This window comes from Microcaecilia unicolor, chromosome 3 (genome assembly GCF_901765095.1).
Source record: "Microcaecilia unicolor chromosome 3, aMicUni1.1, whole genome shotgun sequence".
NCBI lineage: Eukaryota > Metazoa > Chordata > Amphibia > Gymnophiona > Siphonopidae > Microcaecilia > Microcaecilia unicolor.
In genome coordinates, this window is record NC_044033.1 from 321488246 (window position 1) to 321500540 (window position 12295).

General features: G+C 41.2%; 1 pseudogene; it reads left to right on the forward strand.

The window, feature by feature from the left end:
* The first annotated feature begins 3323 nt into the window (after positions 1 to 3323).
* Positions 3324 to 6191, forward strand: LOC115464688 (annotated as a pseudogene).
* The last annotated feature ends 6104 nt before the right edge of the window (positions 6192 to 12295 follow it).

Genomic DNA, 12295 nt, shown 5'->3' on the forward strand with positions numbered 1-12295 from the left:
CCTTATGCTGATTTTTGTTATTTTCAGAAGGTTCCGTCTTCCATTTTCTGAAGGCATTTCTTTTAGCCCTAATAGCTTCCTTCACCTCACTTTTCAACCAGCCCGACTGTCTTTTGGACTTCCGTCTTTCTTTTCTAATTCGCTGAATGTGTTTGGCCTGGGCCTCCAGGATGGTATTTTTTAACAGTGTCCATGCCTGTTGTACAGTTTTTACCCTTAAGTTTTTTTTAAACTATTCTTCTCATTTTATTATAGTCTCCTTTTTTTAAAGTTAAACGCTAACGTATTTGACTTCCTGTGTATAGTTACTTCAAGGTTGATATCTAAACTGATCATATTATGATCACTGTTATCAAGCGGCCCCAGTACCATAACGTCCCTCACCAGATCATGCGCTCCACTAAGGACCAAGTCCTAGAATTTTCCTTCTCTCGTCGGCTCCTGCACCAGCTGCTCCATAAGCTGTCCTTGATTTCATCAAGGAATTGTACCTCTCTAGCGTGTCCCGATGTTACATTTATCCAGTCTGTATTTGAATAATTGAAGCAGTGGCGTAGCCAGAGCTGACGTTTTGGGTGGGCCCAGAGCTAATATGGGTGGGCACTATGTATATATAGGCATGAGTAGTGTTTCTTGGGATACTCCTAAATAATGCCTTTATAGTGCACTTGATGATGGATTTTTAATATACAGTCTGGCCAACAGCTGTCCTTAAATCAACATAAACCACATACATATTCGGAACCTATGTTGCAAACCTTAACACCACCAGTTCTGAACACTCAAATACCAATAACTGCACCTTTAAAAAGGCAGCAGTGAATATACACAATAACAGTACATGTCCTATTGAAAAGCCAGACAAGTCAGTCAGACTAATATAGATTCCCCCCACACACCACAAGCTAGCAGAATCTCTTACCTCGGTCACAGGCAGAACACAGATCAACCACCATTAATTGCAGAATAAATGACCAAAATTTTGAAATTGTCCTGTAGCCCGGCATCAGCCCTACCCTCCAACACTCCATCCCTGTAGCCCATCATTGGCCCTACCCTTCCCTTCCTAGCACCCCAATCAGGAATCTGCCCTACCCTTCCCTACCCCCCACTTCTCCCACTAGCCTAGCGTCATCCCTGCCCTGCCCCCTACCTGTACCACCAAGTCTGACATCTCCCCTGCCCTTCACAATCTCTCTCTCCCCCCCATCCTGATGCACACCAGCATTAAATATAAAACCTTTCTTTTTTAAACACGTCCTGAGTACTACAGAACCCACCCCCATCCAAAAACCCACCATTTATATTTAATGTTGGTGGATTTCTGGGTGGGAGTGAGCTCTGCAATGCCCAAGTTTAAAAAAAAAGAGTTTTATATTTAAATATTTTTTAAACCTGAGTAATGCAGAACCCAGCAACCCACCAGCAACACACATAGTAAAACAGATTTTCTGTCACAGCGCTGGAGCTTCCACGTGCGTGCACCCTGCTGTGCAGACTAACTGGCGCTTATGAAGACAAGTACCGATTGGCAGATCAGAGAGACAGGTACTAATTTTTGAGTCAGAGAGACAAGACAGGTACCGATTGGTGGGTCAAAGATACTGTGAGTATGTTGCAAGAACTTGATAATTATGGGCCTTGGAAACATTTGCTGATACAGGTTGTTTGGCGATGCGATGCGCGCGCTCAATGTCTAGGGTAACTTACAGTTTGATATTTAATAATTTAGACAAAAGGTTGCAAGAATGCTGAAATATAGTCACCTTCCAGGTTTTCAGGGACACCTAAGAGGCGCAAGTTGTTTGTGTGAAGCTGTTTCGCAGGCAGCGCTTCCTTCGCGTCTGCCCTGCGTGCAATGCAGAAGGAAATCGCCTCGTCTTCGGGCCTTCCCCACTGTGTCCCGCCCACACGGATGGAGGGCGGGACACAGTGACGGAAGGCCCGAAGAAGGACTCAGTAATGCCTATTATATCCAATTTTTCATTTAGTACAATATATTCCAACTCTCCCATCTTATTTCTTAGACTCCTAGCATTTGCATATAGACATTTCAGAGTATGTTTGTTGTTCCTATTTGCATGATGCTTAGTACTTGACACTATTGATTTGCCATCTTTTGTCTGATCTTTAGTTGTATTTAAGGGCACCTGGCCTACCACGGTCTGTTGTGCAGCCTCACTATCCAGAAACCCTATCATGCGTGTTTTTATAAAACATATAAGAATACCAAATCTGATCACTGTTCCTTATAAGCTCAGTAGGAGTCCTCTAACTGTACTACTGCCAGTGGGTGGTGAGGTCTTCAAGATCACCAGGCAGACATGTGAATGGACACACATTGATGATGTGTTCTATCTTGGTAGATGCCATAGGGGCCTTGTGGATCACCTCTAAAGACCCACTGCCGTCCTTTGAATGCTTATTGACTACAGTCTGACTGAAATTGGTATAGCCATGACCACAAATTACTTTTAAAGTTGCCAGCTTGCCTTTGTGGTCAGCCATATCTTGCACCTCAGACTGCTTACAATCAGGTGTGGGCTGGAAGGTAAAAACAGACTGAATTTCTCAACAGAAGGTGTTTTGCAAGGGTGTTGTAAATGTCATGGTGAAGTGGAAGCTCTGAGATTTTTTTGGATCTGAGCGAGCAAACTAGCTGTTGTGCTCCAATGACGAATGTCTGATGTTGCAATATTAATCATCATTGTTAGCAAATGAGTATCAGTGGGTCATAGAGGGCCACTAATGATCCATATAGTACAATTCAGCATTATGTCTTCCAAATATACATGTGCAGATTGGGCAAAGTACTCATTATTTTTTGATACATTTGTACCCCGCACTTTCCCATTCATGGCAGGCTCAATGCGGCTTACAGGTACTTATTTGTACCTGGGGAAATGGAGGGTTAAGTGACTTGCCCAGAGTCACAAGGAGCTGCCTGTGCCTGAAGTGGGAATCGAACTTAGTTCCCCAGTACCAAAGTCCACCACCCTAACCAACTTGAACTTTATGGTTAAGTAGCTTAGAAAAAAACAAAATTAATTAAATTAAATTATATTTTATCTCCATTCAAATATAGTGCTCATACCACATTTCCATATTCTCCTGAGTAGCTTGGTAATGAGATAAAAAATGTAAAAGGCTAGAACCACCTCACGTTTACAAAGAAACTGCATCTGAAAAGTCGTATTCCAGTGTTATCACAACTTTGTACGATTATTTTCTCAATCCTCAGGCACCTCCTCAGTCCAGATGCAACCCAAGTTGCCTTCCTGGATTCAGGAAATTAACCAGGGAAGGAAAATTCATTTGCTGTTATGACTGTATTCGCTGTTCAGAAGGCGAGATCTCCAACCAAACTGGTGAGCGATGACAATATAATGAGACATGCCCTTGGGCACTGGTTATTCATCATTGAGCCCATATCCAGCCTTTGCAGTCAGCATTATAAAAATACTAACGGATATGGCTATAAAAAAAAGCAAGGTATTGATCACCAATATCCAGATAAATTTAGTACTCACATAGATATGTTTTATATAAACTATCGGTCCAATATTCAGTGTGGGGTGCTGGGTGTCTTTGGGGCAGAGAATAGGCGTATTCTGTGCTAATCAGCGCAGCTATATTCCATGCAGCAACTGATTAGCGCTTGATTAGCAGGGAACCCTAACTGCCTAGAAAATAGGTGTTGGTAAGTGTTCCCACACTAATGGTGAAATTTTAGAGTAAGCTGCTTTATGGGAGCATTTGGATTTGAAAATATGGGGCACATAGAATTGATATGATGGAAAAATTATATAGTTGTTCCCAGTGTTTAGTGGTATTGTTACTCTTGACTTCTATTGATATCAGTCAGAACTTTAGAACACATGGAGGGGCATAATCGAAGGGGTCGCCCATGTTTTGTTGAGGACGTCCTCGCAAAATGTCCTTGTGGTGGGGAGGGGAAACCCGTATTATCAAAACAAGATGGACCTCCATCTTTCGTTTCGATAATACGGTCAGGGATGCCCAAATCTTGACAGTTACGTTTTCCTTAGAGATGGTCGTCCCTAGACTTGGTCGTTTCTGATTTTCGGCGATAATGGAAACTAAGGACGCCCATCTCAGAAACGACCAAATGCAAGTCCTTTGGTCGTGGGAGGAGCCAGCATTCATAGTGCACTGGTGCCCCTTACATGCCAAGACACCAACCAGGCATCTTCCGATTTGTGTCGAAAGATGGGTGTCCTTCTCTTTCGAAAATGAGCCTGCAAATGTTCTGTTTTGTGGGTAATCAAGGATTATTGTCCAAATTTGCAAACATAAGAACATAAGAGTTGCCCTAATGGGTTACACCAAAGGTCCATCTAACCTTGTATCCTCTTCCAACAGTTGTCAATCCAAGTCACAAGTGTATAGCAGAATCTCAAAAAGTAGATACTTCATGTCCCTTTTTTCCCAGGAATAAGCTTTGTCTTTCCCCAGATCTACCTTAATAATGTTTTAAGAATTTTTCCTCCAGGAATTTGTTTTAACATTTTCATAATGCAGCTAACTACTGTACTTCTGTCCCTTGCTCTTTGGGAGGGGAAGACACTTCAGCCTTGGAGATACACTCCTTGGCTAGTATAAGAGAGACAATCAGACTCGGATAAGCAGCAACCAAGTAAAATCTTTACTGGTATTTCTTTTAGTCAGTCAACAAAGTGATTGTTCCCTCTGGAGTATTTTGTCACACAGCCAGCAAGACATTCAGATTGAGTTACAAGGCTGCTTAGTTTGGCTTTCTCATTCTGTACTTATATACTGTTATAAGTTTCATTTCTTCCAAAACATACGATTCCTCTTGTTCTTACTTATTGTACATAAAAGGATATTTTCTATTTTCTTCATTATACATAAAAGGTTATTTCCTTTATTCTTACCAGCCTCTGCTGTCCAAGTATATTTGAAAGAGTAAACAAACATTTTATGTTTACCTGTTCTTACAGACCTCTGGCATATCTCCCCTCTGCTCCATGCTGAAGAGCCATAACTTCTTTAGCCTTTCCTAATATGAGATTTGATCTATCCTTTTAATCAAACTTCTCTGTACCTTTTGTAATAATGCTATGCAACTACAAGAATACTGTACAATATTTGAGGTGTGGTTGAAAAAGGTTTGGCTGATAGGGGGTAAGTTTATAAAAGGACACTAATATTTAGGTGCCTAGAAGATGCCTGGAAGGAGTCTCTTCTATAAAAGTACATAGACATTCATGTATGTTCTGCAACAGATGCTATGAGATAATAAGACAATATTTTTCATTCTCAGATATGGATACCTGTATAACATGCCCAGAGAACCAATGGCCTAATCATAAGAGAGATGCCTGCATCCCAAAAATAATAACCTTCCTGTCCTATGAAGAGCCTTTGGGGATAACTTTGACTTTCATAATTTTCCTCTTTCTCATCACTGCTGTTCTGGGAATCTTCATTTACTACCAAGACACTCCCATAGTAAAAGCCAACAACCGAGACCTCAGTTATATTCTCCTCATCTCACTCATGCTGCTTCCTCTGTTCTTTGATATTCATTGGCCGTCCTGAAAAGGTGACTTGTATTCTCCGACAGATTGTCTTTGGATCACGTTTTCCATTTCACTCTCCTCTGTATTAGCAAAAACCATTACTGTGGTCATGGCCTTCCAAGCCACCAAACCTGGGAACAAGCTCCGGAAATGGATGGGTTCCAGGTTCTCAAACTCTATAGTCCTTTCCTGCTCCCTTCTTCAGGCTCTTCTCTGTCTCATCTGGTTGTGTACTGCGCCTCCCTTCCCATATCTTAATATGAGATCAGAAACTGGAACAATACTAATTGAATGTAACGAAGGGTCAAAGTTGCATTTTACTGTGTTCTGGGATATCTAGGATTTTTGGCTGGTATCAGCTTCATCATAGCTTTCATAGCAAGAAATCTACCTGACGGTTTCAATGAGGCCAAGTACATCACCTTCAGCATGCTGGTGTTCTGCAGTGTCTGGGTCTCCTTCATCCCAACGTATCTGAGCACAAAGGGCAAGTACGTGGTAGCAGTGGAGATATTTGCTATCCTGGCTTCAAGTGCTGGACTTCTGGGCTGTATCTTTCTCCCTAAGTGCTTCATTATTCTGCTGAGGCCTGAAAGGAACAGTAGAAAATTCCTAACTAAAAACTAGAATGATTAAAATTTGTGCAAATGATAGATTAATTTATTATTGTTACCATTTGTTGGGCTAATCCAAAGTGACTTATCTGTGTTTGTTTTTGCAGAAGCTGCATCACTGTTCAAGGCCATCCTACAGTTCACATATTTTTCTTTTTTATTATTTTAGCTAAAATAAGATGTTATTCAAATTTGAACATAAATGTAAGTAAATATAACAGTCAATAACAATTTGTCATTGATACATTGTTGGGATTAAACCTTATACATGTGAGTAGCTTTTCAGGGTCTTCATGCATTCATCGTATTAATGTGAAACAGTAGTAACATTTGGGGGCTACTTACAAAGCTGTGTTAGCTATTAACATAAAAATTAACATGGTGGCCTAACACACGCCTTTTCGAGTGCCAAAAGGATCCCACAGTATTTTTTTGAGACAGACTGTCTGTTCTATACGTTTTGTCAGAAAAGGGATGTTAGACAACTGGTCAGTAGTTTTCCAGCTTGTCCTTGTCAGTAGGGGGCACAAGACATACCTTTTAGTGCCATTGGCAGTTGCCCTTTCACAACAGTAAACAACTGTGGCCCTTTCAAAAGGCCGCTGATGCCAGCTGTAAGGATGTTGGCTGTAAGTCATGCAAGGTTTTATGAAAGCCTCCTCTGTTTCAGGTTGAATGAATCCCAGATAGCTTTACACGGTGGGGACAAGGATGTGTCCCTTTTTTTGCTGGTGGTAAGTTTGATGGAACTGCATATGGACCTGATGGAGACCTTAATTTTGCTGGTTAGTTGTGATTAGGAAGGCTGCTTATGTTGTATGGAACTTCAATCCTTCATAGGAAAGAAATTGAATTGCTGTGGGGTTCTGGACTCCTCAACTGTCCCGTGGCACTACTATGTCATAAAAGTGTCACAATAGAAAGGGTTTCAGGCTGGACTTGAACTTGGTAATGAAGGTTCTAATCATAAATAGGCTGAATAACAGTTTACAACCAATCATACTAAAAAATTTATTTTGAATGTATTTATATGTAATAATACCTAAATGTGGGGACCATAAGTTAACTGCTTTGTTTGTACCCATAGAAAGACGGTATATCAAATCCATTTCCACCTTCTTCTTTTAAGTGTCCTACTAAGATAATACGAATTTAATAAACATTATAAAATATGGCTGACTCAACTGTTGAATCTTATAAAGTAGTAATATTATTTGATACGTATTGCAGTGGGACGGGGTAACCAGTGTCCCTTTGAGAAAAGACGTAACATGCTCATACTTTTTTACTCACGTGATTAGTCTGCCATATTTTGAGTTTGTTAAAGATGTTAGATGTCGGAAGTTTTGATACCTTGATAAAAGGCATTGCAGGAATCTAAATTACTAATGACTAAAGCATGGACTAATATCTGAAGAGCAAGCTGATGAAATAAATATCAAATTGAATGGATCAATTTAAATTTTATAGAAACAAAGTTTAACAACAGATGAAATCTAAGCCTTAATATTAAATTGTATCATCCGATGTAACACCTAGTATTTTAAAGTTGTTACTTCCATGCTTTATTTTTAGTTCCAGATGTAATTTTGTGCATACTGATGGATGAAGCAAAGCATCCAGACCATGGGGCGCCCATCTCCGAGAACGGGTCCGCGAAGGGGCGGGCAGACCATATTATCGAAAAAAGATGGACGTCCATCTTTAGTTTCGATAATACGGTTTGCGCCAGGCAAATGCATCGGATTTTGGGCGGATTTGAGCTGGGCGGTTTCATTTTTCAGTGATAATGGAAACCGAAGTGGCCCATCTTAAAACGAACAACTGCAAGGCATTTGGTCGGGGGAGGGGCCAGGATTCGTAGTACACTGGTTGCCCTCACATGCCAGGGACACCAACGGGCACCCTAGGGGGGACTTTGAAAAATTAAAAAAATATATTAAAATACCTCCCAGGTTGGCATAGCTCCCTTACCCTTGGGTGCTGAGCCCCCAAATGCTCCCCAAAACCAACTCCCTACACTCTACAACCATTACCATAGCACTTATGGGTTTGAGGGGGGCACCTACATGTGGGTACAGTGGGTTTTGGGGGGGTTGGAGGGTTCACATTTACCACCACAAGTGTAACAGGTAGGGGCGGATGGGCCTGGGTCCACCTGCCTGATGTGCACTGTACCCACTAACAACTGCTCCAGGACCTGCATACTGCTGTGATGGACCTGAGTATGACATTTGAGGCTGGCATACAAACTGGAAGAAAAAAGTTTTTAAAGTTTTTTTTTGGGTTGGAGGGGGTTAGTGACCACTGGGGGAGTCAGGGGAGGTGATCCCCGATTCCCTCCGGTGGTCATCTGGGCAGTTGGGGGCACTTTTTTGGGACTTATTCGTGAAAAAAACATTGTCCAAAAAAAACGGCCCAAATTCTCGCTACTGGCACCCTATTTTTTTTCCATTATCGGCCGAGGGCGCCCATCTCACCTCAGCCAATAAACACGCCCCAGTCCCGCCTTCATCACGCCTCTGACACGACCCCATCAACTTTATTCATTCCTGCAATGGAGTGCAGTTGGAGGCGCCCAAAATAGGCTTTCGATTATACCGATTTGAGCGCCCATGAGAGAAGGGCGCTCATATCCCGATTTGGGTCAAAATACGGGCGCCATCTCTTTCAAAAATGAGCTGGAAGGTTTCTCTTTTCTTGTGGCAGACTTGATTATTGACTGCATAGGTCAAAACTACCCAAAGCTCTGCCTTTTCTTTGCCTGTGGTAAGGTGTGTGTTATCACTGCTTTCTTAAACTGGGAGAAGTGATCAGTATTTTATCACTGAAGTCTTTCTGTTTTGCAGTGTTTGACTCCTGTGTGCCTAGAGTTCTGAAATTTTCTACACATGGGGCTGGACATTGGTGGGGAGAGGGTGATGGAGTCTTCCAGAAGACAATATTTTAGTTATGTGGAGTTAAAGTTGGTCAGACCTTTAGGCTTAGCGGTGATTAAATGGCAACACCAGTAATTGGAAAGCAAAGCCAGTGCTGGGCAGACTTCTATGGTCTGTGCCCTGATCATGGCTGGATAGATTTGGATGGGTTGGAGGAGGGTTTCAATGACAGGTTCAGTATCTCGAGAACAGTCTCTGCCTGAAAATGGCAAGGACAAATAAAGATCAAGTATTCATATGTAGTAACATGGTAACATAGTAGATGACAGCAGATAAAGACCTGTACGGTCCATCCAGTCTGCCTAACTATACCTGACCTTGATTTATCCTTGACATTTCGGGGTATAGACCATAGACGTCTGCCCAGTACTTGCCCTGCCTCCCAACCACTGGTGCTGCCACCAAATCTCCGCTAAGCTTCTGAGGATCCATTCCTTCTGAAAAGGATTCCTTTATGTTTATCCCACACATTTTTTAATTCCGTTACCATTTTCATCTCCACCATCTCTCACGGGAGGGTATTCCAAGTATCCACCACTCTCTCTGTGAAAAATACTTCCTGATATTTTTCTTGAGATCTAGTTTACCACCTTCCCATCTCTCATGCTATAAGTTTATCTTGTTTGGGCAGACTGGATGGATCATACAGGACTTTATCTGCTATAATCTACTATGTTACTATGATACCAGAGTGAAGGTTGAGGGTTGGCCTGTGAAATAACACAGACAAAGGTATATAAATGAAAAACAAGTGTTGTATTAACTGAACCCCAAGGTCCATTATATCACAGGGCCATGAACACAAGATAACATGCCTCTGTAATTCAGTAAATACGGTCTTAAGCAGGCCTTACAGGTTGGCAGGCCCAAAACACAGTCTGTGGCTGGTGGGGCTGCCAAACGCAAAATACAGCCTATCAGTTCTTCTCGGTTCTTCTCTGAGTCTCAAACAGGATAAAAGACTGTTTCAGCCACACAGCCGAAGACTTCCAAGCTGAGAAGTAAAAACATAAAGGTATTATTCTTAAGTAGTATAGATAAAGCAATTCAAATATATGCGTAGTAAGACTGGTACCTGAGTATGGTGGTGGTGTAATGTTCTCACTCACTCTGCAGTCGAGAGAACAGTATGACCAAAATGAAGAATCCTTCAGTGATGCAGCATCTAGACAATAATGCTGAGTGAAGGTATGCAGAGATGACCAAGTTGCTGTACGACAAGTCCAATAAAGGAGGAGTGTCGAAGATGAGCTTGAGTAGATGCCATAGCTCTTGTGAGTGGTAATATAAGGAATAGAGGAATACCATATGATTGAGATTGAAGGCAGTAAAAACGGATGCATGCAGAAATCCAGATAGACAATGTTCTCTTTGTAACTGGTTTTGATGATGAAGGTCACTGATAGAAAGAAACAATTGTGAAGGTCTTGTGAAAGAAGAAGTGTGATGAAGATAAATAGTAAGAGTATGTTTACAATCTAGCATATGCAAACACTGATGTCTGGCAGAGTAATGAGGAGGAGGATAGAAAACTGGTAATTCCATCTGATTTACAGTTTATTAGTGCTTTCTATACTGCTTTAATGATTGGGCAGAACTGAGCGGTGTACTTTCTACAACACATATAGAAACAGAAATGGAACTCCATTTTTTGATAGGATAGTGCAGGCATTCACACAGTACTGAGACACGTATAATAGATTAGGGAAGGAATAGGAGGAGGGGGAATAAGATAATCATATAAAAGAGCTGAGGAGAAAAGGATGGACACAGGATAGTAGGAAAATCTTAATTATCTGGAACTCCGAACACTTGTATAAATAACCAGGTCTTGACTTTGGTTTTAGATGAAATGGAGATATCATTTTGGTAAGAAACTTGAGATGAGTTCATAGAATTACCTTGTCTTGGAGTCTCTGAGTACAAGGAGGGTAGGATACTAATGCTTGAATCTGTCCAATTCTCTAGATGAAGTCAAAGTGATAAGAAACAAGGCTTTCCAAGTTAGAAATGTCAAAGGAGTAGAATCCATTGGTTCAAAGGTGGTTGGGTTAATATGTTGAGTACCAAATTGAGATCCCAAGCCACAGGAGGTAGGTAAATTGGTGGCAGAAGATTAATTAAGCCTCTGAAGAATTTTTTCACAATGGTATGGCTGACTAAAGTAAGATCTTCAAGAGTATCATGAAACACTGATAAAGTAGCTGTATGAACTCTAATAGAAGAGTAAGATAACCCAGAAATGGAGAGGTGAAGCAAATAATCCAAAACTGACAATATGGACCATGAATTGGATTGATATGTTGCAGTTGACACCAATGAATATAGTAATGCAATTTTGAGGCATAGGATTGACGAGTAGACTCTTTTCATGCAGCAAGAAGTACATCTAGAACTTGTAAATAGAATACATCAGGTGTTAGATGAGAGGATGACTTAGCCAGGCTACTAAGTTCAGTGATTGCAGATTTCAATGTTGAACTTGATTTTGTGTTGTAAGGTGTGGTAAGTGAGGAATAAATAGAGGAGGAGAACTTGCTAGATTGAGTAGCACTGGGTACCATGGTTGCCTGGTCCAATGAGGTGTGATAAGACTCATTTGAGCAGCTTCTGATTGTGCTTTTTGAATTGTCCTAACAATGATCAGTATTGGAGAGAATGCATACATGAGACTGTGGGACCACAAAATTTGAAAAGCATCTTGTGTGAGACTGTTCTGACTTGGTAACCTAGAGAAAAATTGTTGACATTTGTTGTTCTGTGGGAACACACAGAGGGAATATCTGTTTGACCCCACTTCGCAAAAAGCTTTGGCGTAACTGTGGTCTTGAGAGACCATTCGTGAGGTAGACATTTTCTGCTGAGTCTAGTAATGTGTTGAGATTGCCTGGAACATAAACTGCTGAGACATGTGAGTTCAGGGCAAGAATGAATTTCCAAATTAGAACTGCTTCCCTGCAGAGGGAGTATGAACCCATGTTTCCTTGTTTGTTCACATACTGCATGGCTAATTGATTGTCTGTATGAACCTGTATTGATTGTGTAAAGATTGATGAAACACCTTTAATGCAAGTCAAATTGCACGCAACTCCAGATTGATGCTGCAGAATTTTTCTGCTGGGGACCAAAACCCTTGTGTCATTATGGTTTGTTGATGTGCTCCTCATCCCTATTTTGA